Genomic DNA, 16,998 nt, shown 5'->3' on the forward strand with positions numbered 1-16,998 from the left:
GTGACCGTCTTCTCTATTAACACCTTATGACCAGCACAAGTCGAAAAATAGAATAGGAATTTAAAAAGAGAAAGACATAATAATAGGGAAAGGCCTAAAAAAACCCACAGACTTGCACTGAGAGAGAGCCATGAGCCATACCTTTATATATTATATTATATTATATTATATTATATTATACCAGTCAAAAGTTTGGAAACATTACTATTTTTAATGTTTTTAAACGAAGTCTCTTATGCTCATTAAGGCTGCATTTATTTCATAATAAATACAGAAAAAACAATAATATTGTGAAATATTATTACAATTTAAAATTATGGTTTTCTATTTTAATATACTTTAAAATATAATTTATTCCTGTGATCAAAGCTGAATTTTCAGCATCATTACTCCAGTCTTCAGTGCAGTGTCACATGATCCTTCAGCAATCATTGTAATACGATGATTTGATACTCAGTTATTATCAATGTTGAAAACAGTTGTGTTGCTTAATATGTTTTGGAACCTGTGATACTTTTTTCAGGATTCATTGATGAATAAAAGGTTAAAAAGAACAGCATTTATTCAAAATATAAATCTTTTCTAACAATATAAATCTTTACTATCACTTTTTATCAATTTAACACATCCGTGCTGAATAAAAGTATTCATTTCTTTAAAAAAAAAAAGAAAAAAAAATTACTGACCCCAAACTTTTGAACAGTAGTGTATATTGTTACAAAATATTTCTATTTTAAATAAATGCTGATATTTTTTAAAAACTTTTTATTCATCAGAGAATCCTGAAAAAGTATCACTGTTTATAAAATAATATTAAGCAGCACAACTGTTTCCAACATTGATAATAAATCAGCATATTACAATGATTTCTGAAGGATCATATGACACTGAAGACTGGAGTAATGATGCTGACAATTCAGTTTTGCATCACAGAAATAAATTATATTTTAAAGTATATTAAAATAGAAAACCATCATTTTAAATTGTAATAATATTTCACAATATCATTGTTTTTTCTGTATTTATTATGAAATAAATGCAGCCTTAATGAGCATAAGAGACTTCGTTCAAAAACATTAAAAATAGTAATGTTTCCAAACTTTTGACTGGTAATTATATATATATATATATATATATATATATATATATATACGACGACGTTGCATGTTCGTAATTTCTTTTCCGCTATAATGTATAATGACGTGATATACAGCGCGCGCCACTGCATTTGCGCGTGCTATTCAATACAGAGTGCGCAGTAACGTCTGACAGGAAAGTTCCTTTTTCTGAGGTGTAGAGACTTCATTTCGGAACAAGTCAGGAAAATAATGTTAGAATAATTGGTGCGTTTCCAAAGGGATATTTCGCCCTCCGAAGAGCACTTTGGAGTGAAAACAATCATGGCCACCATATTGAAGGGTCGTTCCAAACCGAAGTGCTCAAAACTGGCCACTTTAAAGGGCCCTTCGGAATGAAGGATTTCGAAGGGTACAACTAATGCACACTTCAGGCCCCCATGATCCTTTGCACAGGGAAGTTGTTTGGCGTCACAGAATGGGTACAGGAGGCTCGGAGTTCGATTTTACCTATAAATATATGTATAGTATTTTTCTATACTACTGTAATATTTATACGAGTTAGATTTGGTACATTATTGTAATTAAAAAATACTTTACAGCTACATTTATCAGTCCATTCAAATGTTTAAAATAAATAGACACAATATGGTGAGATAAACCAAAAATAAATAAAAAACTAACGTTAAACAATCATCGTTTAGAGCGTGCTTTTTGGAGGGTCAAAATGTGCGACGAAGGCTCCTCCTTGATTGTCTCCTTAAGATGACGCAGAAGTGCGTTTTTTTGACCCCTACACCCTTCATCCCTTCGAAGCTCTCACTCCGGAGGGTAAACCCTTTAAGGATGGCCCTGTCCCAAATGGCACACTTCATGTGCACTTTCGGTCTTGTGGACTTACAATGGCCGCTGCGTGCGCGTGTCCATTAAGTCCACGAGACCGCCCTCGATGTGCACTTCTGCTGAGCCCGCAAGACTGTGGCCCTGTCCCAAATGGCACCCTAAATACTCACAGCCTTCCTACTTTCGTGACGTAACGTCGCTTTGACTGTCGGGAAGAAGTCTGCCGCGGAGCTCTCACCAGTGCGGGCTCAGCAAAAGTGCGCATCGAGGGCGCATAGCAGCCGCAAAGGGAGCGCTCACGAATGGGACACCCTACTTTACCCGGCAGTCAAAGCGGCATTACATTGTGAAAGTGCGGACTCAGAGGAAGACCGTGAGGGTTTAGGGTTGCATTTGGGACAGGGCCGATGAGCCCTTCAGAATGGAACGCAGGGAGAGACGCTGAGATCTAGCCTGACAACATCTCACCTGATCGCAGATACTAAATCAGCACAACGCGTTTTTCTCAGGCACTCTGTAACTGACAGATGATTCAACAGCTTTTACGCACGTCTTTCAAAATAAAAGTCTCGCATTATAAAAACATTGGATTTACATTTGTTTTTGTTTCTTTGACTGCACAGCCCGCGACCCACCAGTTGAGAAAAACTGCTATAAACCACATATTGCATAACAATGCAATGCCAACCAACTGATCACAGCATTTTATTCTGTAAAAGTAAAAATCGTACTCTCTTAAAGGGATAGTTCACCCAAAAATGAAAATTCTGTCATCATTTACTCACCCTCAAGTTGTTCCAAACCTGTATAAATGTCTTTGTTCTTCTGAACACAAAAGAAGCTATTTGGAAGAATGTTTGTACCCAAGCAGATTTTTTCCTGCTATGGCAGTCAATGGGGGGCGAGATCTGTTTGGTTACTAACAAATATCTTCCTTTGTGAACAACAGAACAAAGAAATATATACAGGTTTGGAACAACTTAAGGGTGAGTAAATGATGACAGAATTTTCATTTTTAGGTGAACTATCCCTTTAATAAATTCATCTAGCACTATGGTACATGAAAAACTCTTTTTTTATATAATAATAAACATTAATTATTAAATAAATAATTATAAACAGGCATGTGTTACTTTATCATGCCTCATTGAGGAGCACTTTAAATCATCCTAGCATGTGAGGATGAAACCGCAGAGCTTTAGAGTCGGTCCTCAGTGTTGAGAGGCTTTTACTAAATAAAGATCTTATGCAACTGCGCTACCGTCCTTGCTGTTGAGAAAGGAATAACACATTGCATTCATTTGCTCCACTAAATCCATTAGAACGTCTAGAGAAATACAATTCTCTTTTTTTTTTAACATCATTAAAAAATTTTTTTTAAAATGCTGCATTTAAAAAAAAAGATAGCCTGCTCAATGCTGATTGATTCTAGTTGTGCTAAAACACACAAGAAGACATTCATAAAATAAGATTTTAATTAAAAAAAAAAAAAAGTGTCTGTGATGTAACACAACCTACCATGCCTTAACGCTTAAATCTGATGTGCAAGTTTGTTTGCCGTTTCAATGCTTATCCAAAATGTAACAATATATAAGCAAACCTTTCTAAACCGATTCCACTAAAAACGAACACTGTGAAACTGCCACAACTCTGTCCTCAACCAGCCTGACACAGCAACATCAACTCAGCCCGTCTGTTTGCATGACCAGCGCAAACGCTTTTGGGAAACTGGTCATTACCGGTTACACACTTAAACTTTAAGTAAACCATCTGTGACATAATGAATGAGGCTCCAGGTCAGCTGCTTTGTACAATGCATTTGTCCATGTCTACAGTCATTACCTACTTGTTAAGATAAATTAGCATATGTTTATGTCCTTCTGTCGTTTACGGAAAGCCGTTTCCAAAAATGATGGCATTCTGTTTATGCAAGTGTTGACCATTTTGTGCAATTCACAAAATGAGAGCAGTAACGGAGTTAAACGCACAACAGGGAGGACAAAACAAATGAAACACCAGACATTATTGTCATTGATGGTTCCATAGAGAACATTTAACAGCCATTCCATTCCACAAAAGGTTCTTTATAGTGGAAAAGGGTTTTTAAAGTGTTCTTCACATTAAGAAAAAATGATTTCACTAAAAGGTAAAGGTTCTTTGGGGAATCAAAAAATGGTTATTTTATGGCATTGCTGCAAAAACACCATTTTTGAATCTTTATTTTTTGAGAATGTACATCAAGTCCTCTTTTCTGGAATTTGCAAAGAAAACAGTCTGACAACAGGGCAGCAAACTGCGTTGAAGTGGTCTGGATTGATGCAAAGGGCCGAACGACTGGTCAGCGGTCTAGACTGTGATGTGGAGCGTTCACTGCAGATGCAGCCTGAGGCTCACTGAGCATCTGACACACATCAGCAGCACCATTCACAAACACGCCAGCTTCAACCGCCTCTATGGAAGATCATTTCAACCACAGAATAAAAATATAAAAAAGCAAATTGCAACTTTTTAATCTCACATTTTTCTCCTCACAATTGTGAGTTTATATCTAGCAACGTTGACTTTATTCTTTGAATTCTGATTTTTTTTCTCAGAATTCTGAGTTTTTTCTCTCAGAATTCTGACTTTTTTCTTAGAATTCTAAGTTTTTTCTCTCAGAATTCTAAAAAAAAAAATCTCAGAATTCTGAAATTCTGACTTTTTTTCTTGGAATTCTGACTTTATATGTTGCAATTCTGTTTGTGATTGAGAGATATAAACTCACAATTCTGAGGAAAAAAGTGAAAATTGTGAGCCACAATGACCTTTTTATATTTATTTTGTTGTAGAAATAAGCTTCAATAGCACCTCAAAACAGCCCAAAACATGTTTTAATTTGAATTTTGAACAAGTATAACTCCGTCACCCAATGAAACCCTCACTGAGCTTTGCCAGATAAATACAGCTCTGATTTTAGCTAACTCCTTTTTTAAAAGGGAAGCTTGTAGTTTAACTAATTTGAAACTGTAGCTTGACAAACTACAAACTGCTGCACTGCGAGTTTCATGCCGATCATGACCAGATGGAGCCATCCCAGATAAAAACTGACCACAATTTTATATAAAAAAATAAATAAATTATTAAAAAAATAAAATTATAAATAAATAAAATTATAAGAAGCACTACTCACTCTAAGGATGCAAAAGTAGAAACATTTTTTGACCTACTACTTTTGGATAACATGATATCAGTATTAACAATCAAGAAGAGAGAATCTGACACCAGCGCAGAAACTGTGACTCACCAAAAAGCTTTGAAAGCCTCATAAATATCCAGTCCGACTGCATATGAGAGCAGCGTCGAGTCTTCTGTCCGGACACACAGCTGGCTGAGAACCTGCAGAGACCGTCCAAACAAGGGTTAACAAAACACACTGACTAACCAGTCTGCAGTAAACCATACTGAAGACACAGAGAGAGAGAGAGAGAGAGAGAGAGAGAGAGAGAGAGAGAGAGAGAGAGAGAGAGAGAGAGAGAGAGAGAGAGAGAGAGAGAGAGAGAGAGAGAGAGAGAGAGAGAGAGAGAGAGAGAGAGAGAGAGAGAGAGAGAGAGAGAGAGAGAGAGAGAGAGAGAGAGAGAGAGAGAGAGAGAGCTGCTTTGAATATTATGCATCCGAAGGTCAATTTACATGCAATTTCAATGCATTCTGAATGAGAGGAGTGAAAACTGCTTGGCAAGCGTCACAGGAGGATGCAGAGCTGTCATAAAACTCAAATAAAAAGCCTATAGTTTGATTTGAACACTGGCTTTTACATTGTGTTTGCATATTCAAATAAACATATGCAAAAACAACAACCCCTTGAAAGAGGTCATTTTTCATCATATTTTACTTTTATTGTGCTTTTCAGAGCGTGAAAAAGCCAAAAAAAAAATCTAATTTTGTTGCATGGAAAACAGGAGCAGCTCATGTTTTTCAGGGAATTAATATGATTTTAATAAAAGGGTTTGAACAGCACATGGGTGAATTATTATTTTTTTGTGATGATATGATTGTGATGATTTTGATTCAGTGTTGAAAAAACATGGTATTACCATGGTGTTTTTGGCATTAATTGTTAGTGATCTACATCTCAAGTGAATTTTAGAGCAAAAGAGTGAGTTTGTGAAGGTCATCATGAGATTTGGTGCACAAGAAGCCCAGTGAAAGTGAACGGGACAGCAGAAGAACACAGTTGTGTAACAGTCATCCGTCAGCTCAGCTCTCTGCCCGCCAGCAGGTTCACATTTAGACATCAGCTACTGAACATGATGTAAGGAAACCACATAAGGGTTTACAACTGGAGCTATGAAACTACACTCATCCACATATACGCAACTTATGATCATGCACCAGCAACTGTCAACATCATGTGCACCAGCAATATCCATGTCAGACATGTATTCAAACCCTTCAGTGTATCCTATAGCTCCTGATGGAAACTAATGCATCCAGAACATCTAAGAAGCATGCCATGAATCAAAATATCGCAGCGATTACGTGACCAGTCAGCTGCTAATATCAATCCAATAATAAAACAGAATTGCAGATGCTTGAACAATCAGATGTAAAGGATGACAACGCACAGAACATCAACCATAAGATCAAACGCGCCGCCGCAGCGCAACGCAGCGCAAATGCAACATTGTAACGTGTTAGACACACTCACCCTGACGTCAGCGCGTGCTGGTGATTGTGTTTATGTGTTTATTTCTCTCTGTCAGAGCTGTTGTTGTTGTTGTTGTGCTGTTGCTGCTGCTGCTCTTCTCAGGTTCTGCACTTCAGCCGCTGTTTTAATGCGCCTTTAAAGGCGAAATCTCTCTGACAGACGCGAGCCGCTTCCGCCGACGGATATGGAGCTTATTTTGCATATGTGGGTGGGGTTTAGATTTTAAAGGTAACGACATCAGCGTCCACCTGACTGCTTGCCACTAAGTGCCCTAGACAGATAGACAAGTATGAAGGTGTAGTATGGACTTATTTAAATGTATGTACAAAAGACATAGTGCACTATATATATAGTATACAACAGGGCTAAACAGTAAAAATGTATACAGAATATGCAAATATTGCATTATGAGAATAGATAGATTAAATTAGATTTTTTTTGGATTGAAATAAAGCTAAAAAAAAACAAATTATTAAAACTGAAACAGAAATTAAAAATAATACTTAAAAATTAAATAATATATGATTAAAAACTACAATTGAAATATAATAAGTTACAACATGATTAAAAATTTTAATTAAAATGAAAACTGAAAATATAAAAAACTAAATTAAAATTTTAATATTTGATATAAATAATTTTAAAAATGCTGAAATTAAATAAAATATAAATATAAAAAATGTAGCAATGGCAACTCACTGAAATAAGTTTAAGATGAAGCACTAAATTACAGTTTTTTTACAGACGCTAGGACACATTTCTCCATACTTAGGTCACTTTCGCAAAACTCTTCACACAGTGAGCACAACAGAAGTCTATGTGGGCTAAACTGAGGATCAATTATCATTGCTTTGGCACAAAATGCATTCAGTGACTACATCTCTCAAATTTCATGAATTCTTTTCTCACTCAGACACAACAACTGCCAAAACTCTTTGTACGTACAGGCCAATTTGCACATGCTTACATACTGTTTTAAAAACTGTTAAACTTAAGTTCAAAACAATAACATAATACAAAACTGAATAAGACAGAAATTTGCTACATTTCTACAGTAATATAGTTATGAAATATATTCTGAATCTAAAAAATCAAATACTATCAAAACAATTAGATGAAACTGAACACCTACACAAGCATTAGTCTTTCAATTTCATTACCATCAATTCAAAAGGGGAAACTTAGGAATAATTTAGTTCTGTAATGTAAACATGGACCATGTAACATAAACTGCAGTGAATTATAAGCAGTAGAGAGTGTCATTCTTGTTTTGTAAAGAAATTTATAAAAAAGAAAACATTGTATAATGCTAACTGATGTTAGTGTTTTTAGGTTGATGTTTTATGAGTGACAAAGTGTGTTTGCTCAGTGAAAACCTGGAAGAATGAGTTGATTTGAGACATGTATGAAGTGTTTTGGTAGATTTGGTGCATTTTGAATGTGAAGTTAACCTCTGTGCCAAGATGAAAGTTGGTTAGGAGAACTGTGTGAAGAGTTTTGAAAAAGTGACCTAAGTATTGAGAAATGTGTCCTAACGATTGTAAAAAACTGTATTAGGTGGAAATAAATTAAAACTAAAAACTAAAATAATTAAATCTAAACAGTAACATTTAAAATTAATCATATAACAATGATAAAAACACAGAAAAATGACTAAAAATTAAAATGACAACTAGAAATATAAACTAAATATTAATATTTTATATAATTAAAAAAGATAGAGTGATAGAGTGATAGAACGATAGAGTGATAGAACAATAGATAGATAGATAGATACAACGATAGATAGATAGAGCGACAGAGCGATAGAGCAATACAATGTTAGAACGATAGAGATAAATAGATACAACGATAGGTAGATAGATAGATAGATAAATACAACAATAGGGCGATACAATGTTAGAACGATAGAACGAAAGGAAGAAAGAAAGAAAGAAAGAAAGAAATATGGCTTTATTACAGGTGGATTTGAATATTTTTTTAAATAAATGTACAGTACAAATTCATGAATTCAACAATCTTAACGCTGACCAAAAATGTATTGATATATAGTTATGTTAGAGGAAATTAATTTGATTTTAAACTGATATTGATATGAGAACGCATGGAGTCAGGATCAGCGTGAGGTTGAAGGTCGCAGCGGTCGGGCATGTGCTCTCTGACTCAGTGCTGACAGTGTTGGGTATAATACATCCATAAGAATAACAAGCAGTGGGAAATCTCACAAAACACTTCCTGTCTGAGCGTATCGCTAGCTGAATCACGCCATCTCCGGGCCTCTGTGTCTGAGCGTTGAGAACAGCACGTCACTGCCTCTCGCAGCCCATTCTCAAGCCTGTTATGACCTTCTGACAGGAGATAACATATACATGAATGTATCAGTCAGCAAACAAACCTCCTGTTTAAATTCACCGCCTCCTAAAGGTCTGGAAACTACTTCTGATCATGACTGTGTGCGTTTCACACGCTCAAGTCAACAAGAAACTGATGAAAACCTCCACAGAGGCTGAACCCAGAGGAAAAAATATTTATACATTTGATAAAACTAACATGATTTAAAATTCACAGTACTGTTGGGCCTCACATGCGTGTGAGGTGCCTTATTTGAACACTAAATAAAGTAGTTTATTCAGAGTTAGCATTTTCCTTCAGGTCAGTCCTATGTTCATAATAAAAAATCTGTTTAAATGTCGATGTATTATCTTGTCCTTTTAACAGTTAAGGGGTTTTCCCGTGACTGACAGCCCTAGTCAAAGCATTTGTCAGTTGCGTTTTGTTCCGTGTTCACAACAATTCAGTCTTTTCAATGTAAAAGTCTTCGCTACTGACTCATAAAGACAGTCTTTGCCACCATCTAATGGCGTAATAATGTAACTTCTGTTGCTGTTCACGGTCAGGGACTATTTTTTTCCAGCGGAAGGAAGGCTTTTAGTGATTTTACTTCATGAAAGTTGCATTAATACATATATTTTTTGGCTTTAATATTTGTATTGTGTGGTAACCGTTTTATAAAAGCAATAAGATACTCGAGACTAGTGCTGTATCGTGAATAAGTCGCGGCTGAAGGGGTTGCAGGTAACAACGCCCTTCAGCCGTGACTCATTCACGATACAATACAGTCTATCGTACCTTATTGCTATCGTATATACACTCTAAAAATTCTGGGTTAAAAACAACCCAAGTTGGGTTAAATATGGACGAACCCAGTGGTTGGGTTAAATGTTTGCCTAACCTGCTGTGGTAGTTTTATTTAACTCAACTATTGATTAAAAATTACTATATGGCTGGCTTAAAATGAACCCAAAATAGGTTGGAAATTAAAAACAAGACATATAATTACTAGAGGCAACAATAATAATCAAAAGGTGAGCATTTATTAATAAGCAATTTAAAACTTATTAATACATGTTCATTTATTAAACATTAATAAATGTTAATTTCCAACCTATTTTGGGTTCATTTTAAGTGAACAATAGAGTAATTTTTAAACAATAGTTGGGTTAAATAAAACTACCCAGCAGGTTGGTCAAACATTTAACCCAAACGCTAAATATATATATATATATATATATATATATATATATATATATATATAGCATTTTTTTAGAGTCTATATATATATATATATGTTTATACAACAGATCTTTCTGGTTCTCGATATTCTAGTAATAACAGCACTCCTACCTTTTGTATCACTCCGCTTGAAGTGGCAGATCCACCGTAGCAAATCCACCGTACTTTTTACAAATACTACACTTGTTGTACTGCGAACTAATTTTAAGAGATTTTTAGGCGATAATGTAGTTGTTTAGACCTGAAATATGTGACTCATATTTAATCATAGAGCCTATGATTTGTTTAGACGTTTTCGGAGATGCGAGCTCCAGGCCATCAGCGGCCATTCAGTGCTCGAGTACCCGCCGAGAACAGCTTCATCTCGGCCAGTGCTTCGGAGATTTGCCGCTGGCTCTTAAACGTGAGATACAATTTATTTTGGGTACATAAAACGGGCAATCTTTGGTCTTTTTAATCTATTACTTGTTCCGTAGTAAATCAAATTGGGCTTATATTTGTTTTTAATTTATGTTCATTGCTTTCTGGAACATATCATTGTGACATTAAGGTCTTTAGTCTTTATAAGAAGTTTAGCTATTTCTCGATTTCACCCTAAATCACCTGCTCTGTTAAACCCAGCTGTGTTTATTAATACTTCAAAAAGTTCAGACCATTACTTTTTCTCAGGTCATGACATGTGAAGCTGAGCCTCAGTTTTGCCCCGAGGGTCATTTGTTGTTTTTATTGTCCGAGTGTGAAGAATAAATCAAGCTGTTTTAATAAAGACTCGAGGGAGATGTCGTGCAGGCATCACTCTTTCAGCGTTGGAGGGCTGATGAATGTCTGGGAGGAAGACGGGTCATCCAGCAGCAGCACACAAACAGTCCCGCGTGTTCCGCTCCGCTCTCTGGGATCTCGGCCTCAGCGCAGACTACACACCGCCGCGACAGGAAGACATTGTGTTGATAAACTCTGAGAGGCGGAGAGCAGTAGATCTGCTGCGGTGGGAGAGCGGGGGCTCGCGTCCTGGCCGAGCTCCAGACCTCTATTGTTCGTCCGTGTGAAGTGTGTGATTATCTGGAGTCTCCGTTTCTCTTCCTTCACTTTCACAACCGGCGGAACCATTAAAGGGGCTCGAGGAGGACGGTGGGCTCGACCAATCACGGCACATTTGTTTCCGCGGGCCATGGCACTTGCTGAATCTCCATATCCACCTTATTTTTAATATTGGAATACTGCAGTATGTATCATAAATGATTCATCCGTGCACATAATTATTATTCTTTTTAATTAATGTGCCCTCTTAATCAAAATAACCCCTCCCTCTTGCAGCGACATCTCTTCTCTGATGACTAGGGCGGGGCAACCGCACTCACATGAGATCCACCAATAGGAAACCACAACCATCCAACCAACCAAAATCAACGCCCACCCTACATTTGTTCTTGTTCGAGAAGCCGTTTTACTCAGATATATGTCACAATAGGGAAGAAAAGACTAGCGCAACTTCTGTTTCATGCCGACTTTACCGAAAGAGACCACAACTATTTGTATCTTGAATGTGCAAGGCTTCCAGTGTCATGAGAAATCGAGCAGTAATGCCTGATCAAAAGTTGTTATCATGATGTCTTGACTAATTCTAACCTATTTCACTATTGTATGATGTTTATTACATTAAGTGCACATGCTAGAAATATAAAATGAATGCCCATATTTGCATAATAAAACAAACTGTAAACAGATATTGGAAGCAAAAAACATACCTATAAGCTAAGCCAGCAGGCTAATCGGGTAGATGTATGCAATGCTAGTACATAAGCTAGCTAACTGACCAAACCTGTACTGTATGACTGTTTGTCTTCTGTTGACATCTGCCATATTTAAATGCATGTGAATGAGATTCAAGAGCAGCAGCAAAAGGGAAGATTTTTTTTTTTTTTTTTTTGTGAATAAAGATTAAAATTGAGTTTTCTCACATAAAAGCTATTGTACAGCGAACTGCACAAGCAGTGTTAGATGATGGATATACTCATCTGGACTTTTTTTGGACACAATGAAAGAGTTGTTTTTTTCCAGGTCTACTCTACATTAGCTCTGATTGACTTTACCTTTTTCATTAGTTGTTAATTGTTCTCTTGAAACTGTGTTAAGACAAAACTCTTGTTAATTCTGTTCACATGGTCTGCTTTAAGCGGGATAAGAGCTCCTTCTGATTTGTTTCCAAGACAAAACAAAAACAAAGCATTTTGTCCTCAGCGTGTCTTTGCTAAACTTAGAGTAAATCTGTGGCATTATTGTAACCTTATTAAAAAGGCTCAGTATGAGATCAGGAGAACAAAACGCAACACAAACAATCAAAATAAAAGAAAAAACCCTTCAGATAAAATATATAAACAAACAGGTTTTTGAGGGTGATTTTTAAATAGCCTACTTGAATGTTTATGTAACGCTTAAACAACAGTAGTCTACTCATGAAAACAGGGCTGAATTCAGAAAAGAATACTAGCATACTACTCTTATATGGCAGAAATAGTAAGAGAAGGAAGTTTGGAATGATTAACATTTTTTGATATTTTTTAAAGAAGTCTCAAAACATTTGTGCTACTTCATATTTTTGTGGACTTCCTTCAAAAACATTAAAAAATATCTTCATTGTTCCAAACTTTTAACCAGTAGTGTAGATCAGATCAGCTGTTTCTAAACCTAGAGTTTTATCCAGGTGTGCACAAGAAAATATTTTTAATTTCACTCACACAAAGGTGACCTATAATGCCCCTTTCACAAGATGTAATATAAGTCTCTGGTGTCCCCAGAATGTGTCTGTGAAGTTTCAGCTCAAAATACCCCACAGATCATTTATTATAGCTTGTCAAATTTGACCCTATTTGGGTGTGAGAAAAAACACGCCGTTTTTGTGTGTGTCCCTTTAAATGCAAATGAGCTGCATCCTTTCCAGAAGAGGGCGGAGCTTTAACAGTTCGCGCTTCGGTTGCTCGACAACAACAAAGCTGGAGAATCTCACGCAGCCAAAATGAGGATTGTCAGTAACGGTGTTCAGCCTTACATTGTTCAAACCGGAGTCGACACTGATGGAGAGACTCAGGAAGAAGTTACAACTTTTAGAATGAAACTGGACATTTCTGAACGGTTAGTGGATAAATTTATGTAGTTGTTGTGGAGTTGATTCAACTCATCGACTAGCATGTGCCGTCATGTTAATCTTTTTTTGTTGAATTGACCCTCATTTGTGAAGCAGTCCGCCGTAAAATGACGGCATGACAACAACACTCTACTACAACAACTCTTCCTCTTCTCTAAAGCAGCCCAACATGGCCTCACCCCCTTTGTTGTGTGTTCTCGGGGGCGGGATTTATGTAAATTTTGGTTAGTGATGTCACCAACCCAGGAGGAAGCTCGCTGTAGTCCCTACCAGCCGAGTCCTTAAGCAGAGAACTCTTTAAAAGAAAATATCTCCCTTTGCATTGAACTTTGAGCAATGTTGCACAGACTGCCTCAGTAGCAGTAATGTTAGTTTGGTTTTTCTGTGGTGGTTTATGCTCCACAGTGTCCAGCGTGACCAGTTTGGCCTGTTTCCATCACAATGTATTGGAGTGGGTGAGGCTGATCCTGTATCAGAGGGGACGGCAGGTTTATTTTAGATGTGTCAGAATGTCTTATTCCTCTGGTAATCCTCAAGATGCTGTGTGAATGTCACAGAGGATTCTGTCTCTAAATACCCGTCCTCTCCACCCGTCCTCTGTGGGAGTTCGCTGAACCAAACCTCAATCTAAAAAACAACCACAGGCAATCTTCAGTGGGCCCATCATGAAATCAAAATTGTCATTTTTTTATGGAATATTGCAGTATTTATTATAAATGATTTATCGTTGCACATCATTATTGTTTTAAATTCACGTTCCTGGTAATCTTGAATCAGAATAACTTCTCCTCCCTCTTGCAGCATCTCTTCTCTTCTCTGATGACGAGGGCGGGGCCCTACATTTGTTCTTGTTCCAGAAGCGGTTTCACTCAGATACATGTCACAATAGAGAAGAAAAGAATGTCGCAACTTCTGTTTCATGACAAATTTAAATGGAAATACAGCAGCAATCAATTTAAAGCAACAAATTATTCAGCTGCATAAAAACCGAAATCATTTCACATTTCTTCACGCCAGCATTTCCTCTAACTTTGACTGATGCTTCTTGGAATAAATGAGTTTTTGTATACTTTATTAGTGTTGAACACTGCTGTGCATTTTATGAACTGTGATTGATGAAACAGAGGTTGTATTTGCACCAAGGTTTTCTTTTCTGCTATAATGTGACAAATGAGCTATTATGGAACATATGACCATCTGCATAATTGCTGTAAACAGAGAATATGATTTATGAAGCATTCAGCATGTGCAAAAACGTTTTACCCAACATAAAAAATTACCAGATACTAAATCCGCATCGGTCGGGCCTGTAGATCTGAGGCTTGGAAACAGAAAAAGGCTAATGTGTCTCATATTTATTACGTTTAAAAAAGAAAATTTCATATTTAAAATGACAGAAGAGCATTTCGTAAATTCAAATGTTCTGAGAAAGTGTGGTCTGTGCAAAAGCAAATATATTAGTGAGTGAAAACATTTGTTTTAGAGGTCACCTGTGCAGAGCGTGAAACCAGTTTAACCAGAACTAGAAAGATCAGCAATACTAGTAGAGATTCACAGACTCGCCTGTGACACAGTGACACACAAAACACTGTCTGAAAACATTCAACAAGGACAATTCATCAGACTTTATACATTAAAATATTAAACTTCTTGGTAACACTTTACAATAACATCCCATTAGTTAATGCATTAACTAACAATGAGCAATGTATGTGTTTTATTAATCTTTGTTAACATTAGACTGTAATGTAAACTGTTCATAATTAGTTCATGTTGGCTTAGGTCTATTAAATAACATTAACAGATAAACTTTTGATTTTAATAATGTGTTAATAAATGTTGAAACAATCATTAACTAAGTATTTTTCATTGTTCGTGTTAGCTATGGAACAACTTCGTTGTAAAGTGTTACCAACATACCAAGTTGTAAACCATGTTTGAATACTAAAACCTAAAGGTTGTTTGTGTGTCTTCCCTGAGCTCATGTGACTTTGGCAAATAACTTGTTTGGATCCACAGGCTTGTGATTCAGTTCCCACAATGAGGGGGATTTGAGATGAAGTACAGCAGAAGTGATGTAGATTCCTCCCTCAGTAGTCAGCACAAACATTTTCAAGTTCCCTTAAAACTGTTGACATGTGTAACTAAAGCGTTGAGCTCAGACCTGCTGTTTCTGTTCCCGTGGTGTGCAGAGATCAAAAGCGCTGAGTGACTTCCTCATGTGTGTGTGTGTGTGGAGATGCTGAGGTGAGCGTCAGGTGGAGCTGAAGGAAGAAGCAGAACCCAGAAAGAGCTGCCAAAGCAGTTTCATGTCCCGTCCTGAGCTCTCCTGAGTCTGGAAGCCCAGCTCTGCCACATTACAAAAACATCTTCATTATGACATACTAAGCCATCATTATGACAGTAAAAGTGAAAATTATGACCCACTAAATCATAGTTATGACATAAAAGTTGAAATTATGACATGCAACATAATGAGATAAAAAGTAGAAATGAGATACTAAGTATTAATTTTGATTTGTCATAATTATGACAAGTCATTATCATAAGTCATAATTTAGACTGTCAATTTCAACTTAGTATGTCATAATTTCGACTTTTTGTTTTAAATAAATTTTTAAGTTATAATTTCGAATTTTCTCATAAATATGACTTAGTATGTCATAATATCGCTTTTTATGTCATAACTGACTTATTGACTTTATTGTCATAATTGACATAACTGACTAATTGACTTTGTCATAATTAAGTCAGAATTTCTACTTTCTAAGTCTTAATTTCAACTTCTCATCTCATAATTATGACTTATTAGGCATATTTTGTTTGACTTATGTCATAATTTTGACTTTTTGTCATAATTGGCTTTTTAAGATAAGTTTGACTTCATCGCTTAGTATGTCATAATTTCGAATTTTTGCCATAATTTTGACTTTTTATGTCATAATTTCAACTTTTTGTCATAATCAACTTTCAGTCAAAATTTTGACTTTTCATCTCAAATATGATATAGTGTGTCTTTTTATGTCATAGTATAAATATGACTTAGTAAGTCATAATTTTAACTTCATCGCAATTATGATGCATGTCAATTTCCATTTTTTATGTCATAATTGACTATTTTAAGTCAGAATTTCTACTTTCTAAGTCCTGATTTCAACTTCTCATCATAATTATGACTTATTAGGACATATTTTGTTTCAACTTATGTCATAATTGACTTTTTAAGTCAGAATTTTGACTTTCCATCTCATAATTATGACTTAGTATGTCATAATTTAGATTTTTTATACCATCATTTTGATTTTTATGTCCTAATTGACTTTTTAAGTCATAATTTTAACTTTTCATCTCAAATATGACTCATAATTTCAATAATTTTTCGTCATAATCAACTTTTTAAGTCAGAATTTTGACTTTTCAAAGTTAAATGTGATCATTTCGACTTTTTGTCATAATTGCCTTTTTAAGACATACTTTTGACTTTATCGCAAAAATATGACTTAGTATGTCATAATTTAGAATTTTTGTCATAATTTTAACTTTTTGCCATAACTAAGTCAGCATTTCGACTTTTTAAGTCAGATTTTTGACTTTCATCTCAATTATGACTGTCATAATTTTGACTTATGTCATAATTTCAACATTTTTATGTCATAATAGACTTTTTAAGATAAGACTGA

General features: G+C 35.7%; 1 protein-coding gene across 2 annotated transcripts in view; it reads right to left on the reverse strand.

The window, feature by feature from the left end:
- LOC127501349 (solute carrier family 45 member 4) overlaps positions 1-6,773 on the reverse strand; it is a 52,849-nt gene extending 46,076 nt beyond the window's left edge. Inside the window, exons 1-2 of one of the 2 annotated variants that reach the window (XM_051873293.1) lie at positions 6,604-6,773; positions 5,203-5,294 (exon numbers count right to left, since the gene is read on the reverse strand). The gene's annotated coding sequence lies outside the window, so the exon portion shown is untranslated. The remainder of the gene's footprint in view (positions 1-5,202; positions 5,295-6,603) is intronic. The other variant, XM_051873294.1, reaches the window with a different exon arrangement.
- Positions 6,774-16,998: the final 10,225 nt, after the last annotated feature.

This window comes from Ctenopharyngodon idella, chromosome 19, assembly GCF_019924925.1.
Source record: "Ctenopharyngodon idella isolate HZGC_01 chromosome 19, HZGC01, whole genome shotgun sequence".
Taxonomy (NCBI): Eukaryota; Metazoa; Chordata; class Actinopteri; order Cypriniformes; family Xenocyprididae; genus Ctenopharyngodon; species Ctenopharyngodon idella.